At 38.8% G+C, this 19917-nt stretch overlaps 1 long non-coding RNA gene across 1 annotated transcript in view; it reads right to left on the bottom strand.

Annotated features, from left to right (window-relative positions):
* Positions 1-19373: 19373 nt before the first annotated feature.
* LOC129513114 (uncharacterized) overlaps positions 19374-19917 on the bottom strand; it is a 69878-nt gene continuing 69334 nt past the window's right edge. Inside the window, exon 9 of the long non-coding RNA XR_008665141.1 lies at positions 19374-19812. This is a non-coding gene — a long non-coding RNA (uncharacterized LOC129513114). The remainder of the gene's footprint in view (positions 19813-19917) is intronic.

Below are 19917 nucleotides of genomic sequence, written 5' to 3'. Positions count from 1 at the left end.
AGGTATATTTTTTAGGATTCGTGAGTCATAGCAGGCTTGCGAAGTTCAAAGTGAAGGGTTTTACTTGTTTTTGTTTATTTTGTTTTGTCTTGCAACAAATGTGGATGAGTCGGTGTGTAAATATGTGTACGCGATATATGTCTGTGGTACGTGGTCTACACAATGAGATAAACTTCACAGTCACCTGGAAATCCTAGAGTTAGATTTTACTTTTCCACCTTTATTGTATCCACTCACAAATTTCTGTTCTTTACCATAATCCACTTGCTGCCACACACACACACACACACACACACACACACACACACACACACGAACACATACATGCACAAACACACCCATACCACTTCTAGGGTCAAGTGGTAAGAATGGGAGATAAAATACAGAATTATGCAAACATCGAGGTCTCCCCTTATGTTTCGGGGACTCATCCAGCCAACTCAAAGTGAGATTTGCCTTTTTAATTGCCTCACCAAAAAGTCTCTTTTGGTTTCCTTGATCTTTTGGGGCAGCCTGTGGGTTAGGCTGTTGGACATTAAACATAGCGATGTTGGAGGTAGAGACTAAGCTGGATAAACATGAAGGACCCTCAGGGTCCTTAGGCATGTGGAGACCCTCTGGTGGAAAATGAACTGGCATGTCTAAGATTCCTGCTGATGTGGGGTAGAGGCTAAGTAATGACCCAGCTTGTGAAATCGGCCCTCTGGGGCTGGCATAGAGTCATAAACCAAGCCAATTAAATTCTTAGAGGAAAATATAATTGTGTAAACTTCAAATGTTGAGTTGAACTGTTCAGCAGTGAGCTGTTCTTTTAACTGCCAACAGCGCCTGAGCCCGCCTCTTCCTGTTATGTCAGCAGCAAATAGCAGCTCCAGGCTTGGGTGTCTGGGTAATGGGAGGGACAAGGCTTTTGCTGAGAGTTGAACTATCCCAAAGGCAAAACTGAACTGAAAGTGACAAGATAGGTAAGATGTTTGACTTTAGAGTTGATGCCAGACGTGGTTAAGATTTTCAGACTGTTGTGAATATATTTGTATGTGAAAACTACATGACTTCTGGTGAGCTAGGGGGTATAGTATTATGGGTTGAATTGTGTCCCCCAAATTTCAGATGAAGTCCTAATCCCCAGTACCCCAGATTATTACTGTATTTGGAGATAGGGCTTTCTTTTTTTTAAAGGTTTTATTTATTTATTCCTTCACAAGAGAAACAGAGAGAGAGAGAGAGGCAGAGACACAGGCAGAGGGAGAAGCAGTCTCCATGCAGGGAGCCCGACGTGGGACTCGATCCCGGGTCTCCAGGATCAGGCCCTGGGCTGAAGGCAGTGCTAAACTGCTGAGCTACCTGGGCTGCCCAGGAGATAGGGCTTTTATAGAGGTTGGCCCTAATCCTGTTTGCTGGTGTCCTTATAAGAGGAGATTAGGACACAGACCTGTGCACACACCGAGGAAAGACCACATGAGGACACAGCATGAAGGTATCATCTGCAAGCCAAGGAGAGAGGCCTCAGAAGAAACCCATCCTGCCAACACCTTGATCTTGAATTTCCAGCCTCCAGAACTGTGAGAAATAAATTTATGTTGTTGAAGCCACCCAGTTTGTGGTATTTGTTATGGCAGCCCTAGCAAACTACTATAGTCACCTAGTCCAGGAAATATTATTTTCTAAGTCTCCTTATTTTTTTCAACTCAGTGAGCTTTTGTAAGAAATAGGCAGAATGTGGAAGGAGAAGACTTGGGTTTTGAAAGGCCTGAGGCTGATACAATTTTGGAGCATCCTCCTCAAGGAAAAAAAAATAGGTAGGAAAGTAAGTATTTATAGAATAGGACAAGAAATCACAACACATTTTAAAACTGCAAATGGGTGACAAAATTCCAAAATACATATCATCGGACCACGTGGGTCAGGCTTCACTGGAGGGCCAGGTAAGTTGGGGTGCAGAGGCTTACATGAGGTTGGCTGTGTGTTAAAGTGCCTGTTTGAAAGAACAGAGAAAGAATGGATCCCTATCTGGTTAGATTTTCTGCCTTCCAATCCTCCAGTTAACTCCACCACAGCAATCTGTTGTAGACCAGGTTTCTTTCTCATGAGTCTCCACCAGGCCCTTAGATTACATTTTCCATCTAGCTGAGTAATCTTTTTTACAAATGTAGTACCTTCTGGAAGAATCTGGAAGACTCCCTTGCCCTGTGTAGTAACTAGTCCTGGTTGGTTACTCTTTTCAGCAGCATTTTATGTAGATCCCTAGAAGTGGGCTTTCTGGGCTATCTGCAGTAAGTAATAAGCAGAGCATGGGGCTTGATGCCTTTGGCACACAGAAAAGCTCCTCTGAAATTGCACAGAAAACTTGAGAATTTTGGTGAAACTTTTCAGTTTCAGAGTTCACTGGATCTCACATCAGGTTGCTAGTGCTGAGGTCACCAATATGACCCTTTTCCCATTTTCACAGGCAAAGCTTCCCTCTTGCTAAAGACAAAATTCATGCAACTGTGCCAGAGAAATATGATTTTTTTTCACACTTCACAAAGCTGTCAAAAAGCCTTGGTTTGCCAGTTTTGCTTTTAATGTGCAAAACCTTTCACATGGCTTCAGGCACAGTCCAAGATCTGGTGGCCAACCAGTTGGATTTCCTTCCAAAGGAAACAGTAGAAGCATTGTTGGAGAAGAGGATGGCATTGACTTCGGCTGGAGCTGGCAGGGATGGTGTTCACATTCAAAAGAGCAGAAGCATTGGCTTCTGCAACAATGACCTTTATTTTAGAAGTAGGTTTAAGAGCACACAAGTATAGTGTGTGTGTTTACTCACACGTGATAATTTTACCTCTTTCACATGGCCATATTTTTCATGTTCACTTTGTAAATGGGATGTCTGAGGAGCAGCCCTGTGGCACCCATTGGCACATAGAGTGATCAGTTTCATCAAGTTGTCTTCAACCCTCCTACGCATGACTCTCAGTCCTAATAGCTAGCTTGTCCTGGACTTCTTCATGCTTTCCTTTTTATACTTTTCCACGCTTACTCTGAAGGTATTTAGAGAAGCACACTTCCATTATGTTTGGCCATGTACTTTATCCCTCCTCTCTTCTATGTTCTACACTGGTAATTCTCCAGGTGTGGCCCCTGGAATGGCAGTATCAACATCACCTGGGACTTGTTAGAAATGCAGATTCTCAGGCCTCATCCTGGTTCCACAGTATATTAAGTGGAGTTCAGAAATCTGTATTTGAACAAGTCCTCTAGGAAATTCTGATACTCACTGAAGTTTGAAAAGTATTGCTCTAGGGGCATCTGGTTGGCTTAGTGGTTGAGCATCTGCATCAGGCTGCCCCCAGGGAGCCTGCCTCTCCCTCTGCCTATGTCTCTGCCTCTCTCTCTCTCTCATGAATAAATAAATAAAGTCTTTAAAAAAAAGTATTGTTCTACATTGTTTCTAACTGTCCTGGGAAATAGATAGCATAGCCTTCCAATGCTTAGTCTCAATGGGCAATGTCCAGAAAGAAGCGACTCAACACTAGTTGCACTAAGCATTTTAGACACATTAATCTCCTGAGTCCTCACAGTGAGTCCATGTGGGAGGTGTGATTGTCCAGCTTCTACAGCTGACTGAGGCTCAGGGAGGCTATACAACATACCCACAACCAAGATCTTGGCTTCGGGGGGTGGCTTGGAGGAACGTTAACATGATTGCCCACTGCAATTCCACTGTGCTTGCTATGCAATGTGCGAGAATTCCCAAACATCTTTGCTCCCTACGAACAAGCTCTCTATGATAAAAATTCTAGAGAGGCATTACCTTCAAGGGCACACAACTGATGAGGGATGGAGCCGACGTTCAAAGACAGTATGTCCAAATTTAATCCCTGTGGTTTTGCCTGTAATTTGCAGCTTTGTCAGAACTTATTGTTCATAAGGGGCTGGACTGGGTTCTGTGGAGCATACAAAACTGGATAATAGAGAGTCCTAACCCTTAAAAAGTATAGGGTGTAGGTGGGAACTTCGGTCTGTGCCTCTACTCAGGCATGAGAGGGCAGATCCAGATAACCCAGAACAATGTTTAGGAAAACACTGGGACCTGGAGTCAACAGCTCTGGGTTTGAATCCCTAGACCACAGGTTGGGGCTCCCCTGGACCACAGGTGGGGCAAGCTGCTTAACCTCTTTCAACTTCAGTTTCAACATTAGTGTAATGGAAACAAAAATTCATGGGCTCATTGTGAGCCTATATTGGGATTAGGTATCTAAAAGTTTTAATATAAAAAATAAATAAAATGAACTGAATTTTTAGAACAGTTTTAGTATAGTGCCTGTTAATGAATGCCATTAACATCCTCACATTATTTACTTAGTTGGATTGTTGACAGAGGGAGGGATAATGAAGGTAAAATTCCAGGCACACCTTGGGTGTCCCAGAAATGGTAGTTATTTTTATTTTTTATGAGTAAGCATATATTCAGGAGTACCAGCATAATGTCATTCTCCCATGCACCTCAGTAGGGTGAAGGTTGGGAGAGCTAGAAGCTGGGTGGGAGGACAATGGAATGACTGAGATCCCACCCTAGATTATACTAAAAGCAATTCAGTGAGTGTTAAGGTGTGCCTCAACACTCAAATATTACCTCTTCCACTTTCTTTGAAACAGTGAGTTCAAGGAAAAGAGTTGGTGAATGGTCACAGGATGTAGAAAATGAAAGACACTTGATAGAGACCAAATGTTTCTTGCACGTTGTGCTAAAAAGGATACAGCCCCCCCCCAAAATTTTAAAAGTCAATGAAGTACAAATGGAATCTGTTGCCTCTACTCTGTTTTAATCATACTGGACTTTTGCTGCATGCACTTAGCTAGCAGTGGGTTCCTAATCGTGGAGCTCACTTATAGGCTTCCCAGAGACTTGAGCAATCCTGCACCACCTGCAGCATGGGATCCAGGTGCAGACTCATTGCCCAGAGATCGTGTTCATATGTTTTTTTAGTTTGGGTAAAATTTTACTAAAAATCAAAATCCAAGTCTTATAGAACATAAGAAGTAGCTTTGGGGTGCAAGTCTTCGTGAAAATAGAATCTATTTATTACAAAGCTAATTTGTTTCCCAGACAATTTATTTTTCTTTAGAAAAAAATACATCAGACTAGAGTATTTTAAGTTTTGAAAAAAAATTCTTAGGAAAGGATGGAACATGTGAAACACCCCGTAATCTCTAGAGAGATGAGGCAGGAAATACCAGCTTGAAGCTTACAAAAATGGTAATGACCAAATTTCCCAAGAAAGTAATCTTATAACATTTTATGGTCATCAGTTCATTTTACACATGAGTAAACAGTGATAAAATGAGGTGATATATAAGCAAGTTTGTAACCAGCTGTGCCCTTTATAATTATATAGATGCCCTAACTCTTGATTGAACAGGAGTTAATTTTTATAGTTGAAGACAATTACCACATTTATTCATGTAATTCTTTGCAAGGAAACAATCCTGAGTTAACTAAAGAGTTAACCTGTGTATTGTTTATGTGCTTTTATTTTCTGTATACTGTGATGTTTTGACATTTGAAAAACCTTCTGTCTGGGAAGAGACTGCCCCTCCAATGCTAGCCAATTAGAAATAGCACAAGGCCAGCTGGGAACATGCTTTTGATGTATAAACAAACCACTCCAAAGCCATACGTCCTTTATCTGGCGTGTGCACTCCTGGAGGCAATATTCCTTTGCCTTCATCATCCCAGGGCCAGGTGCCAGGCAACTAGGGACCACTCCTATAATTTAGAGCCTGCAGAAATTATTCAAACTAGCCAATCTAAATTATTTACCCTACCCCGCCTTGCCTTTCCCACAGAAATTCCAACAAAAGCTGGGGCTTAGACTCTCCTCTCTCCTGCTACAGTCCTGCCTCCTGACTCCCACTGATGCTTCGCCATGTGGTCCTGTGTGGCTTGCCTCCTGTCTCTAGGTCCTATAATAGGCTTTGTTTCCCTGACTCTCTCCTGTGTCTCCTCTCATGGTCACACTTGAGTGGCCACCATCAGGAACACAGAACTACACGTGACAATATTGCTTACATAAGGTTTCTGCTACCAGGTGCCGTACTACTTTTTCTGATTGGCAGAAGCAACAACTGTAGAGACAGGCCATTGAAATTCAGAGTATGTCTGAACAAAGTTGAACGCAACTTTGTCTCGATTGCTCCGTTATGCTTCCCAGTTTCCCTCTCTTTGCCAGTTCTATACACCCTCATTTCAGCCTGATGGTTCTTGTATACTTCCTGCCTGAGTCTAGCTTCTCTCCTGCTAGACACGTGGTTCTTTTTTTTTTTTTTTTTTTTATTTATGATAGAGAGAGAGAGAGAGAGAGAGAGGCAGAGACACAGGCAGAGGGAGAAGCAGGCTCCATGCACCGGGAGCCCGATGTGGGATTCGATCCCGGGTCTCCAGGATCGCGCCCTGGGCCAAAGGCAGGCGCCAAACCGCTGCGCCACCCAGGGATCCCTAGACACGTGGTTCTTGATCTTGAAACTCTTCCTTCTCTACCTGAACCAAGGGCATTACTGCCCATTTACCTTCCAACCACTCTTATCCTTCTCAACTTGCTGCTGACCTTAGTCATATACACTTTACCTTGCTAAGATGCCATATACATCTTACCTTGCTAAACACCACTCATGCACACTCACACATATAGTAGATGTGCCATTTGCCATAGTTGTCTTAAATAGGCAGCTAAGTTGAGTTCAAAACACTAAATATGTGGAAGTTTAATTAGCAAATATGCTAGTATTTTCCTATTTTAGGATATTTAGGAGCTATCTACATTCATTATCATATTCTATATGCATGAGAGTATACTGTTTTTATATATGTTGTGGTAATATAATTGCCATCCCAGTAATTAACAAATAGGAGAAAACTTTTATATTACAGAAAAAATTTAAAAATTTCTTCCTATATACTGCTAACAGATATTTACTACTATCCTTATTTTAATGAATAAAAATTTCATTTATCTGTTTCCATATAATTGTTGTACAAATCAGTAGCACCATGTTCTCTAAAGCTAAACAAGCCCTTTGAAATCGGTGTTAAATTGTTTGCTAAATATTTGCTTATAAAAGGTATAAGGATCAACCTAAATTTGGGCGAAATAACCACAAATGGCATTAATAAGCAAGTTGTTTTTTTTTTAAAAGATTTTATTTATTTATTCATGAGAGTCACAGAGACAGAGGCAGAGACATAGGCAGAGGGAGAAGCAGGCTCCCCGCGGAGAGCCCAATGCAGGGCTGGATCCCAGGACCCCCGGATCACGACCTGAGCCGAAGGCAAATGCCCAACCACTGAGCCACCCAGGCACCCCATTAATAAGCAAGTTTTGCAAAATTGCTTGTGAGTTCTTTACTTATATATAGTACAAAAATAAACTTGGATCAAATATGCACAGACAGAATTAATAAACAAATCTTGCAATACACATTTTCATTCACAGACCTGCAAATAGTTTTAAAAAAACTGACTTGAGGGATCCCTGGGTGGCGCAGCGGTTTAGCGCCTGCCTTTGGCCCAGGGCGCGATCCTGGAGACCCGGGATCGAGTCCCACGTCGGGATCCTGGTGCATGGAGCCTGCTTCTCCCTCTGCCTGTGTCTCTGCCTCTCTCTCTCTCTGTGTGTGTGTGTGACTATCATAAATAAATAAAAATTAAAAAAAAAACACTGACTTGGGTTATATTCACAACTGCCACTATTTACCCTCTAAGGAAACTCACCTTCTCACACCACTAGTTTAAGGAACAACAGCCACGATGTCTATCTATGAGGAACCTACTACGTTGCACACTGTTCTAGGTGTCATATATGTGCCAGTTACTCTTCCAATTACATGTAGTACGTACTATTCTTATCTCTGTTTCACGTATGAAGAAACAGACAGGAGAAAAGTCACTCACCCCAAATCACAACCCTTACAAGTGGTCAGGAAGAATGAGCTTGGTCTTCCTGCAGAGCCTGTGTTGGAGCCCCTCTGCTCCATCACCTCTGTGACAAGTTCAGAATCTCACCACGATCAGGGCTGAGAAGGCCACCGAAGACAAAGGGAGAGATGTCTGGGCAAAGGCAGAATCAAGTAACTATTTACCTTCATTCATTCCCTCCCTTCACCCCAATTAAAACAGTCATAAAGGGATTTCTCTTAAAGACAAATCCAGAAAGAGGAGGAAATAGGAGATGAAATGACAGCAACAAAATTTAGGAAGCCGGAAAGCCAAAGAATGAGTAGGGACTGGGTAGCTCATCCAGGAAGGAATGGGTGAATTCTATTGAGAAACAGATTCTTAGATCCCTGCTGTACCCCACCACCATTCTCTCTCCCTTTATTTTCCTGAACAGTAAAGGGTTTCTTGCATGTTTGGGGCACCTGTGGCTCAGTCGGTTAAGCATCCTACTTTTGATTTCAGCTCATGATCTCAGGTGGTGAAATCAAGCCTGGCAACAGGTTCTGCATGCTGGGTATGGAGCCTGCTTAACATTCTCTCTCTCTCCCTCTGCATCTGCCCTACCCCCATCTCTCCTCCAATCTCTCTCTCTCTCTCTCTCTCTCTCAAAAAAAAAAAAAGTTCTTTGCATGTTTTGATAGAGTGTACCTGTGAAGCCAGCTGAGTTTTAAAATTTTAAATTAATAGATACAATTTCATGCTCGTGAGAATGGTTACAACATAAAAGACCAGCAAAACCAAATATTGGTGAGGTTATTGAATAATCAGAGCTCTCATATGCTGTTTATGGAAGTATGAAATAGGATTACCACTTTGGAGAATGGATGGAAAGGTAAATTTACATTTATCCCATCATCTACCAATTCTGCTCCCAGATATTTATCCAAGAAAAATTAAAATGTGGGTCCACAAAATGATTTACACAGTGATGTTCATAAAAATCCTATTCAGAAGACACCTGGGTGGCTCAGCAGTTGAGCGTCCACCTTTGGCTCAGGGCGTGATCTCAGGTCCAGGGATCGAGTCCTGCATCAGGCTCCCTGCAAAGAGTCTGCTTCTCCCCCTGCCTATGTCTCTGCCTCTCTCTGTGTGTCTCTCATGGGTAAATAAATAAAATATTAAAAAAGAAACATTCTTTAAAAAAAGTCCTATTCAGATTTCCCCTAAATTGGAAACATTCTGAATTTTCATTAAGAGGAGAAAGGAAACAAACGACAACAAAAAAACCTGCAATGAGACAATACAGTGAATACTACTCAGTAAAAAAAAGAGTGAAAAGGTAGTATACACAACAACATAGATGAATCTTAAAAAATTGTGTTGAGCTACAGATCCTAGACACTACAGATTTATACATTGTAGATCACTCTTTTCATCTAGAATCTAAAAACAGCCAAAGCAGTGATGGAGTCAGACAGTGGTCACCTCTGGGATAGGAGTGAGAGAATGACCTGAACAGGCACATGAGGGAAACCCAGGGATGATGGAAATGTTCTATCTGTTATTTGAAGTAGTGTATCCAAGTGTTCAAACTTGTCAGTCTGAACACTTATAGTCTGTCCATTTTGTTTAATGTAAATTATACATCAGTAACTTTGCAAATTTTATAAATAGCAAAATATGCAAAACAAAAAAATGTACATTTATAAATTTGATTTAAAAGAGTAATAAAGCTTTTTGCTCCAGTCACTTGTTAGAACTTTACACATACAAATTAATTCAGTCCTTGTTATATCTCAATTAGATATTATTATATCAATTTTACAATTAAGGACACTGATGCCTATAAAGTAAGAAACTTGCCCAAAGTTGTCTAGCCAGCCAGTGGCAAGGCTGGGATTTGAACCCAAGTAACATGTTTCTAGAGCCTGTACATGATTCTATGGTATGATGCTGTCTTCCACTAACTAAAAAGAGAGTGGAGGATAAAGAAAACATGGTAGAAAATGGTAGAAAAGAAGTGACACATAAGTCATAAATCTGAAAAGAAGAGTTTGAACAAATTTTGCTCTAGCACAATGAAAAACTTAGGGTGGCTCTTGGGGGCTAGGTTCTTGACACTCTGACTAAGGATAAAAAAGGCAGGGTCCTTTGCTTTTCCTGGCAGGTCAGGTCCCCAGTTCAAATTGGGATGGCCCAAGCTCCTGAGCTGGCATTGCTTAGACAATGGGAATCGAGGAAGTGCCACTGGCCCTGAGTCCATGTGATCTCATTGCTGAGATATGGCATGATACACTTATTCCAAAAGATTACTTTTAGCATCAGTCAGACCCAGTTCCAATCTGTGCCTATGGTTTTATATTTGTATGGCCCTTCAAGCCTTAGTTTTCTTAGCTGTAACCTCAGGATGTTAACATCTATGCCAGAAGTAAGATGTGTAGCAGATTCATCTAGATGTCTGCCTAGTATTCACTCTCTCCTTTCCCCTCATTGGGGGTGTCAACAGACACTCTATTTTGTTAAGAGTGGCAACATGCCTGGCTAAATACCTTTTCAGATGCCCTCACAATGAAGGGGGCCATGTGGAATAGCTCTGACTTCAAAGAAAAATGTGTAAGAGGAAGTCTACCAGGATGTTGGGGCAAGTTTTGGCTCTCCTGCTTCTTGTACCTGTCCATTCTCCTTCCTCCTGTCTGCAACTCCAGTGTGAGTCTAGAGGTGAAGCCACCATATTGCAACCATGAGGATGAAAGTTGTATGCTAAGAAAGGGAGAACAAAAATAAGAAACCAAGGACCCTGATGACCATCGGAGCCCCTGTCTGGCTTAGGATGGTTAATTGCCAGACTTCTTGTCATGTGAGGAAAAGAAAAATCCCCCAGTGGCCAAGCTACTATATTTTGGGTTTGTGTTACATAGAGATGAATGTTATCCTTAATTTACCTTACATCCAGATAGTTGGTAAGAGCCATTAGTGGATGGCAGATAATTTTCAGCTAAGCTAAGAATATTCAATGTTATTTCTATCTTTGGTTTGGAGTTTAACAACAAAATATATCAGAGGTATGACTGTACATTATATCTCTATCCTTACATGTTGCTGGTTTTCCTAGACATAGACATTAATGTAACCCTTATCAGTCATGGTTTCAAGAGATTATTCCTGTCAGCACTTGATTTCTGGCACGGTTATGCTTGATAATTTTTCAGTACCATGCACTTGCCTTAAAGATATTTGAAGGATGAAACTATCCTTGTCCTCCCTTTCCTTCCAAGCCAATTTGTTTAGTATGAAGTTATAATACAAATAGACCACATTTATTAGGCATTTGCCACATTGATCAATGTTTTGAATATTTAACATTCAACTAACTTGATCATTACAAAAATTATTCAAAGGGACTGTTATTATAAATATTTAACAAAATCAAGACTCCATTATAAGTATTTTACAGAGTGATTAAGAAGCAATGTAGGTGGAGCAGCTAGGATTTGCAATCAAGCGCTCTGACCCAAAGCTTTCCTAACATGACTCATGGGCTGTATTCTTAACTGTTGTCTAAAGCAACTTGGAGTCAAAACTGGTCAACAAGTGGGACACCTGGGTGGCTCAGTCGGTTAAGCATCTGCCTTCAGATCAGGTCATGATCTCAGTGTCCTGGAATCAAGCCCCACATCAGGGTCTCTGCTCAGCAGGGAGTCTGTTTCTCCCTCTCCCTCTGTGCACACACACACACACACACTCTCTCTCTTAAATAAATGGAAATTTTAGGGAAAAAAACTGGTTAACAAGATTTGGAACTATTTGGTAGGTTTGCATGCCATTGTGTGCTTGGGGTTGCATACATGAGGCAGAGAGAGAGAGACGGAGGAAGGGAGGGAAAGAGAACAAGAATGGATGGTAAGAAGTTTTGTTTGGGGGGAGGGAGAAAATCATAAATAAGGGGAAATTCTCTTTTAAATGTCACTTACTAAATGCAAAATGAAAACATCATTTTTGAGCCTCTTCTGCATGACCTCAGGATGTTAGAAATTGAAAATGGATGGCCAAACACAAGCTGAGTTGTCAAAAGTGAAAAGAAAGTTGAATAAAGTTATCATTTGATACAGTAAATTCCTAGGCTGGAAGTCTCTTCCCTCATTTAAAGGAGAAAAAATTTTTTTTAAAAAAAGGAGAAAATTACATACCCACAGGACACAGAAAAAGAGAGTTTATGCAAAAAGAATGCAAAAAATGTACTTCTTGTCTAAAAATAATAAATCTTTAAATGAAAAGGAATAATGATAGATATTAGCATCTACTATTGTATCTAACATAATATGAGCAATTTTTTCCATAATTCAATTTATTATAGATATAAGAAGATTATTGTATGAAATGAGACTTAACTAAGAAGTAGAAGCAGAGTATTACACATAACAAGCATTATTATTTATTTATTTTATTAAATAATAACATAAAAGCCTGTATTATAGGGTATAACAGAAAACCTGCCTTTTAATTTTATTAAATTTTTTTAAAATAAGAGTAAATGGAGAATTAACTGAACCAGACAGATTCAGTACTTCAAACTGAAACAATGTTAGAGAAATACTTTTTAAATCTCAGATTTTGATCTCTCTTTGAATTGTTTTGGACTATTGCATCATGTTATTTCTGGCTGAGGTTTTTTGAAACTAGGAATATGCAGGATTAGTCTTGGACAATAGCAAGTACAGTCAAGTAACCAATAGGTAGGATTGGAAGAAGAGGGAGTGGCTGTTGGCTAGCCAAGGTCAATATTGGAAAGTCATGAGGACATCTGAAGTGCTAAGCTAGAAAAGTAGAGCATGTAAGCATTGCAAGTAGTTTCCAGAGCAATCCAAATGTCTTCTAGCAGATTGGAACTACACATATCTGCTTTTCCATATAGTATCTTAAATATTGTCTTATTTGAACCACTGTAGAATTGTTGAGACATTTCTGTGAAATAGACCAGTATCATTTATGTAGAAAAAGTAACCAATCATGTTCTGCACTCCTTCCTAATTAGAAAATTAGAAATGGGCTAGAAATATCAACACAATGAAAAGTATATACATTAATCCTACAGTTAATGCCATACTTAATGGTGAAGAAATGGCAGGGGGCCCAAGAATCTCCAGAACAAATAAGACCCCTCTTCATGTTACTATTGGTAAACTTGGGTTTAAGTTTCTGGCTAACACAGTAAGACAATACTGAGAAGTAAAAGGCATATCTAAAAAGAAGAGAAAAGTGATCATGTGCATGTTGACTTTTTTAGGCTTAGAACTAAAAGGACACAACTAAAAAATTTTTTTTAAATATTTTATTTATTTATATATTTGAGAGAGAGAGAGAGCAAGCGCTAGCCCATGCATGCATGAGTTAGGGGAGGGGCAAAGGGACAGGGAGACAGAATCCCAAGTAGATCCAGAGTTCAATTTCAGACCCTGAGATTGTGACCTGAGCCAAAATCAAGAGTCAGACACTTAATTGACTGAGCTACTCAAGTGCCCCTAAAAGTTTTTAAAAAAAGGAAGACAATTCAGCATAGTCGTGAAGTATGGGATAAATACCTAAAATAAATTTTCTTTATGTGAGTAATAACCAGTTAGAAAACTCCATTCATGAGTTGTCTAGGTGGCTCAGTTAGTTAAGCATCTGCTTTTGACTCAGGTCATAATCTCAGGATCCTGATATCAGCTGAGCAGGGAGCCAGCTTCTCCCTCTCCCTCTGCTTCTTCCCCTGCTTGTGCTCTCTTGCTCTCTCTGTCAAATAAATAAAATCTTTTTAAAAAAAAGATTCCATTCACAATAGTAACATACAACATGAAATAGCTAGAAGAGAAAACTAACAAAAAGTGTGGCTTTCATGAAGTAAACCACAGAAGTAATTCAAAAGACATGAAAGAAGAGAAAGATATAACATATTTCTGAATGAGACTTAATATTCAAGATAAATTACTTACCAATCAAAATTTGTAAATACTCTTGGCTTATCAAAAATAATTTTAATATTAAACTAGGTCATAAAAATAGAGATATGAGAATGGGTTATAAAATCCCGAAAAAGGAAATATTGAAGTCACACTCACACTACCATATAATAAAATGTAATATAGAATTCTGGTGATTAAAGCCATATGATATTGGCAAAGAAGTGACAGATAAATGAAACAAAATGGATAACTTTAGAGCAGACTCTAATATATAGAAGAACATATTCCACAATAAAGGAAATGTCACAACCCAATGGGGAAGGCTTTTTCATCTGACAAATAAGATGGAAAACACTAATAAACTTCAGAGTAAAGCAAGATCCTCAGAGAAGAAACAGACATGGTGAATACACATATAAAAAGATGCTCAGTCTTGCCAATAATTCAGGAGATGTAAATTGAGGCCATATTGATTTACCTTTCAATACTTCCTACATTGGCAAAAATCAGCAAAACATGCTGAATATAGGAGAAATGTAGATCAAGGAAAAACCATGTATCTTGCCGATGAGAATATAAATTGTTATAGTCACACTGAAATTTGCATTACCATTTACATTTAAAGCTTACATCCCCTACAACCTAGCATTTTGAATCCTAGATACACACTTTGCAGCAACTGTTGCATGTATACATCAGTAGATTTGCATGAAAATGTTTTAGAAGCATTGTTCACATTAGCAACAAACAAAACAAAACATTTATTGACAATAAAATAAAAGTACCTTGTGGCATCTTCACACAATGAAGGAGTATACACCAGTGAAAATAAATGAGCAAAATTATAAATAAAAACTAAAAGCAAACTGTTAAGGAGGAAAGAAAGCAAATCACAGAATACTACATACAGCATGGTACCATTTTTATGAAACCTCAAACCAGCAAAATTAAATGACAAATAATTTAGATCATATGTATGACAAAGCTATTGTTTTAAGCAGTCATGATAAATTCAACACACAGGAGAGAACAACAAGGTGTTTCAACCTTAGCCCCACTAGTACTTAAAGCCAATAACTCTTGGTTGTCAGAGACTGTCCAATGCACTATTGGATGTTTAGCAGCATCCCCCATCTCTACTCACTCGATGCCAGTTGTAAACCCTACCCCACTGGTGACCACCAAAATTGTGTCCAAGTATTGTGGACATGTCTCTTGAGAGATAAAACTGCCCCCAAATAAGAACCCCTGGATAGAGGTTACCCTTAGGAATGGGACCAGGGGAAAAAAAAAAAAAGGAATGGGACCAGGGAGCAAAGGAGATAGTAGAGGAGAAATCCAGGGGAAAGTGCCAGGTTAGTGATGACTCTCTGGTCGCTGGTTTGTATTATAAGTTCAGGGATGCCATTTTATTCTTATGCCTCATGGCTTACATGCTTTTTATCTATCAGATAGTATACAGATGATTTTAACATTAACTATATGTGATGATACATAGTAAAAATACCAGAATAAAATATCTCAAAATTAGCAATATACATCCTTAGAGACAAAGGCTATTGATGGTTTCTAGTTCCTTCTCTGTAATGTCTGTTTTCAAAAGAAAAAAAGAATATGCATTAGTTGTATAAAAAAAACGTTTTTAAAACCCTTCCAAATGAGACAACAACAATGCTCCTTGATTATCATGGTGGTGTTTGACACAAAATCATTTCAGAACTCATGAAAAAGTTCATTCCCTATTTTGTCACTTATATTTATTATACGTCTACTTTTAAGAAACAGCATTTGATCTGGCAAGACAATATGTTCTTCTTTTGGTTGCCCTGTATCTCAGAGAGTGCTTGTTAATCTAGTGTGTACCCAGCTTTATTTTTATAAAAGCTCATAAAAAAGTATTTGAAATTATTTGAGAGTTTGCTATATTTGAAGCTGCTGGCTCAGTTAGTCCCGGGCCTGTGATAAACCCTGGGGTTTGTTTCATCTGTTCTCTACAGCAGCTGACGCACAGCATGCTCTGCTCTCTGTATTTCTAATTTTTGTGAACCCTTTGATCAAAATCTGATGATGTAAAAAACAAAACAAGAGGATCAGTGGCAGTGGCAGCTAAATGAGTTCAAGAAGTTGTTTCAAGCATTGTCACAGTTGAGAAAATGATTCCTTTTCTTCAAATTAGATCCAAATTCTAGATACTAATGGAGAGAGAATTAAATATTATTTTATTTATTCCTGGTGAGAACACACTGCCAGAGCCCAACTGATAAATATTCGATGTGAACTCCTTGGAGTACATAATCCAAGGGTCATCTTAGCCAACACATACTGAAACTTCTTCCTTTCTCACAGGGAAAAGAGATGCTTCTCTTACTCTATGCATGGGATAGATAACTAGATATATTTATGGCACAAGCATATGTCACCTGTTTCTATCTTACCTTCATTTATTAAAGAAGGCAGAACAATAGAAACCCTGGATTTGAAACCAACTTTTCTGTACAACTTAGAAGAAATCACCTAAATTCTCTGAGACTCAGTTTGCTCAGCCAAGAAATGAGAATAACCAGAACACCTGCCAATCTTACTTTATAGGTAGATGAGAGAATTGCTTAAGGTTGTGTCTAGGAAAATGCTTCAAGGACTATTTATACCTTCCTACCTATACCTGCATCTATATACCTACAGTTCTATAGAGATGTAATGTGTAAGAATTAAATGGTCTTATTATCACCAGATGTTTCTGTTACAAGGAAAGCCATTTGTTATATTGTGTGTGTGTGTGTGGGGGGGTGTCACAAAGAGTAAGTAAAACAGTTTTTTTGCTTGTTTATTTTGTGAGTGACCCCATTCTCTATAGTTCACAGCCTCTTCCTCTTTTCCCAACAGTCAACCATTCTGGTCACCACTCCAACAGTGTGAAACTGTTGCTGGAGCAAAAGGCCACTCATTTCAAAGACTCCAGACACAAGTATGTCTGATTCAGCATCTCTCAACCAGGGCCAATTTTATTCTCCTTCTCACAGCGACGTGTGACAATATCTGGAGACAATTTTGATTGTCACAATTAGGTTGGAGGTACTTCAGTCAGCTTGTGGGTAGAGGACAGGGATGCTGCTAAATATCCTACAATGCACAGGACAGCTCTTCATCCCCAACAACAAAGAATTGTCTGGCCCCAATATCAATAGTGCCAAGATTGAGAAACCCTTATCTAAGTCAACACTGGGTAACTGTGAAATGGTTCAACTGTTCTGAAGCTTATTCTCCATCCCACTCATGTATCCAGGGTAACTTGCTATTAGAATGAAATTCAAGTGGCCCTCCTTGCTGTGGCTTATTTATATCATTGTTTGAATCAGGTGTATATGTCAGTCTCTCAATTTACCGTCTATCAGACAGTCTCCAGGGAATTGAGCCAACTTAGCATTTTAAGCTTGTATTCAACTACAGTCAAGTAGAATTCTTCTTGGTCTGACAAATATCTCTGATTTTCTTTTTATTGGGTCTCTGCAATTGGTTCCTCATCTTTTGGTCTGATTCTGGGTGATTCATTCTAAGTTTAGGTACACAAGCTCCTGCTTAGGGTTGAGTCCCTATACTCTGTCTTATAGACATTTGGTCAGACAGGTCCTCCATCATACTGGAAGAAACTCTAATCAACCAGAAGTCAGGAAACAAAGCAGACAACGAGGGATGTCAGATGGTTTTCTAGGCAAATGAAGAGGCAGCTGTTAAGCTGGTTTTGCAAGCACAAACAATCAAGAGGCTAGGGACACCCAAATCAATTTAATATCATATAGAAGAACTTTGGAGGATTATCACTTTTTAGTATAATTAGAAGAAAATGTCTCCCTGCAATCACCAATACACAATTTAGAATAATAAAATGACTAAAAGAGTCAGAGTTATATAGCAAATAAGACACAACCAAAAGTGGTCCTCATTTTATTCTTATTTACCATTACATAGTAATGTTTTTATTAGGCTGGTAATAGAGTATCACAAGATGACCTGCTACAGATGTCATTATGTATTTTAAAATGGCTCTCTTAAATTCCACTGGAATTTAGGAAACAATTTTGAATAAATGCATCCAAAGAAAAATCATTACTGATTCTCATAGGAAGATAATATGCTTTTTCCCCTTTTTCTCTTAGATCTCCTTGACATTGACAGTGTGACTAATGTACTCAGTGGTATGGGAAATCCTCAAGGCAATGACATCACAATATGTAATTTTTCCCTTGTGTACTCAGGAAAGTCAAAGTTCTCTTGTACACTTAAAGAATCAAAAAGCCTAACTTGAAATGGGAATAGTATCCAAAATAAACAAGTTGTAATATTCTCTTTCCCTCTCAACCCAACCTTTTCCCCTGTAGTTTTAAAGTTTGGAATTAGGTTGTCATAATAGTCTGACTTTCATTTTTAATTAGCCAATGACTTAGAAAAGAAAGGATGAAAGAAGAAACTTGCTGTGTATTAAAATCATTGATGTGTAGTTTTCTTTGGGTTCTGGTGTTTGATGAAGTGCCTTACATTGTTTTTTTTGTTGCCAGCAACTGAAATACCTACTAATGCTTTCTGGCTCTAAAAGAACTGCACAGCATTGGCTGCATATGTTTACCATTATCCACAGAACTGTCAGACCCTTTATTCCAGTGGAAGCATGCATGGAAATAGGCCAGGACGCAAAGGAACACAGTTCCGGTAGTGAAATTAGCAACTGGACAACATTCCCAAGGAAGCGGCTGAGTTCAGTTCTGGCAAAAATCCCATTGCTGCTGGTACAAAAAAAAAAAATTAGAAGAAGAAAGAGGAGGAGGAGAAAGAAAAAAAGAAAAGAAATAAAAGGAAAGAAAAAAACCCACAAAGGATAAAATTTATTTAGGGGATAAAGGGAGGTGAATATATATGATTTGTGTAGTCTATCAAAAAATAATCCTGATAATTCTTTTCATTTATGCTAAATTTTTGGTTTGGGGGTGACTTCTGATTTTGAAATGTCAAAATGCTTTTCTGAACCTTGATTATGCATAAAGGTTTAGCACTTAAGACTGGCAACCTTTTCGCCTTTGAAGAGAATTTTCAGAGTTTATCTCCTTATTGTGGTCACAGGATTTAAAAGCCATTATTTTGGTTGAATTAAATTGTGGTCATTATTTTTAGTTCCCCAAAATTGTATCCATTCACCAAACCAACTATGGTGAAATAGAAAAAAAGTCAATTCTCAGTATGGTTTTGTAAAATGTTGGTAAGGGTTACCTAAAACATGGACAATCAGTAAAAGATACATTACCAATAGTTTATGGTATTTTTTAATGTTTAATTGGGTTGCTAAGTAACATGGATGTATTTGTAAAATATTGCTGAATATTCAAAATATTAAGGGGGGCCCTTTAATATCACAAACCTTGTTGGGGACCAGGTAAAATCCATAATTACACAAATCTGTATGATCATAAAACAAAATGTATCTTGTCTTTTCAGAATCAATTAAAAATACTATGTGGTAATCATTATATATTTATTATTCTATTCAAGCTTAGCAACAATTGCTGAAATAGATTTTATTATCCCTTAAAAGGTAAGGAAATTGAGGCATGAAGACTCACATGAGAATTATTTGCAGGGCTAGAATTTGAACCCAGGTCTGTCTGGCTATGAAACCACATTGTAGACTCAATAAACCCATTTCCTCTTCTTTCTGGACGCACAGCTAGACTACATTTCCCAGTCTCCATGGTATTTAGATATGACCATAAGACCAAGTTCCAGGCACTGGGATGTAAACAGAGATGATTTTACCATTTCAGACTGGCCTATAAAATCCTTCATGCAGTACCCTCTTCATGGTATGTCCATTTCCACTGCTTTGAGGCAAATGTACAGGGAACACCTTGGATATGTTGAATATGACATAGGCACAAGAAAAAAAGGGTCTGGGTTCCTATGCTGTCTCTGGAAAAGAATGCCAATTTGGAAATTTATGAGAATGAGAAATAAGCTTCTATTGTATTTGAACCTTCATACATTTTGACGCTTTGTTTGTTACAGCAGCTAGCA

The sequence above is a fragment of the Nyctereutes procyonoides genome, unplaced genomic scaffold (assembly GCF_905146905.1).
Source record: "Nyctereutes procyonoides isolate TBG_1078 unplaced genomic scaffold, NYPRO_anot_genome, whole genome shotgun sequence".
In the NCBI taxonomy this organism is placed as follows: domain Eukaryota; kingdom Metazoa; phylum Chordata; class Mammalia; order Carnivora; family Canidae; genus Nyctereutes; species Nyctereutes procyonoides.
The sequence above is the reverse complement of the archived record's forward strand: the minus strand, read 5'-3'. Positions and strand labels throughout refer to the sequence as shown.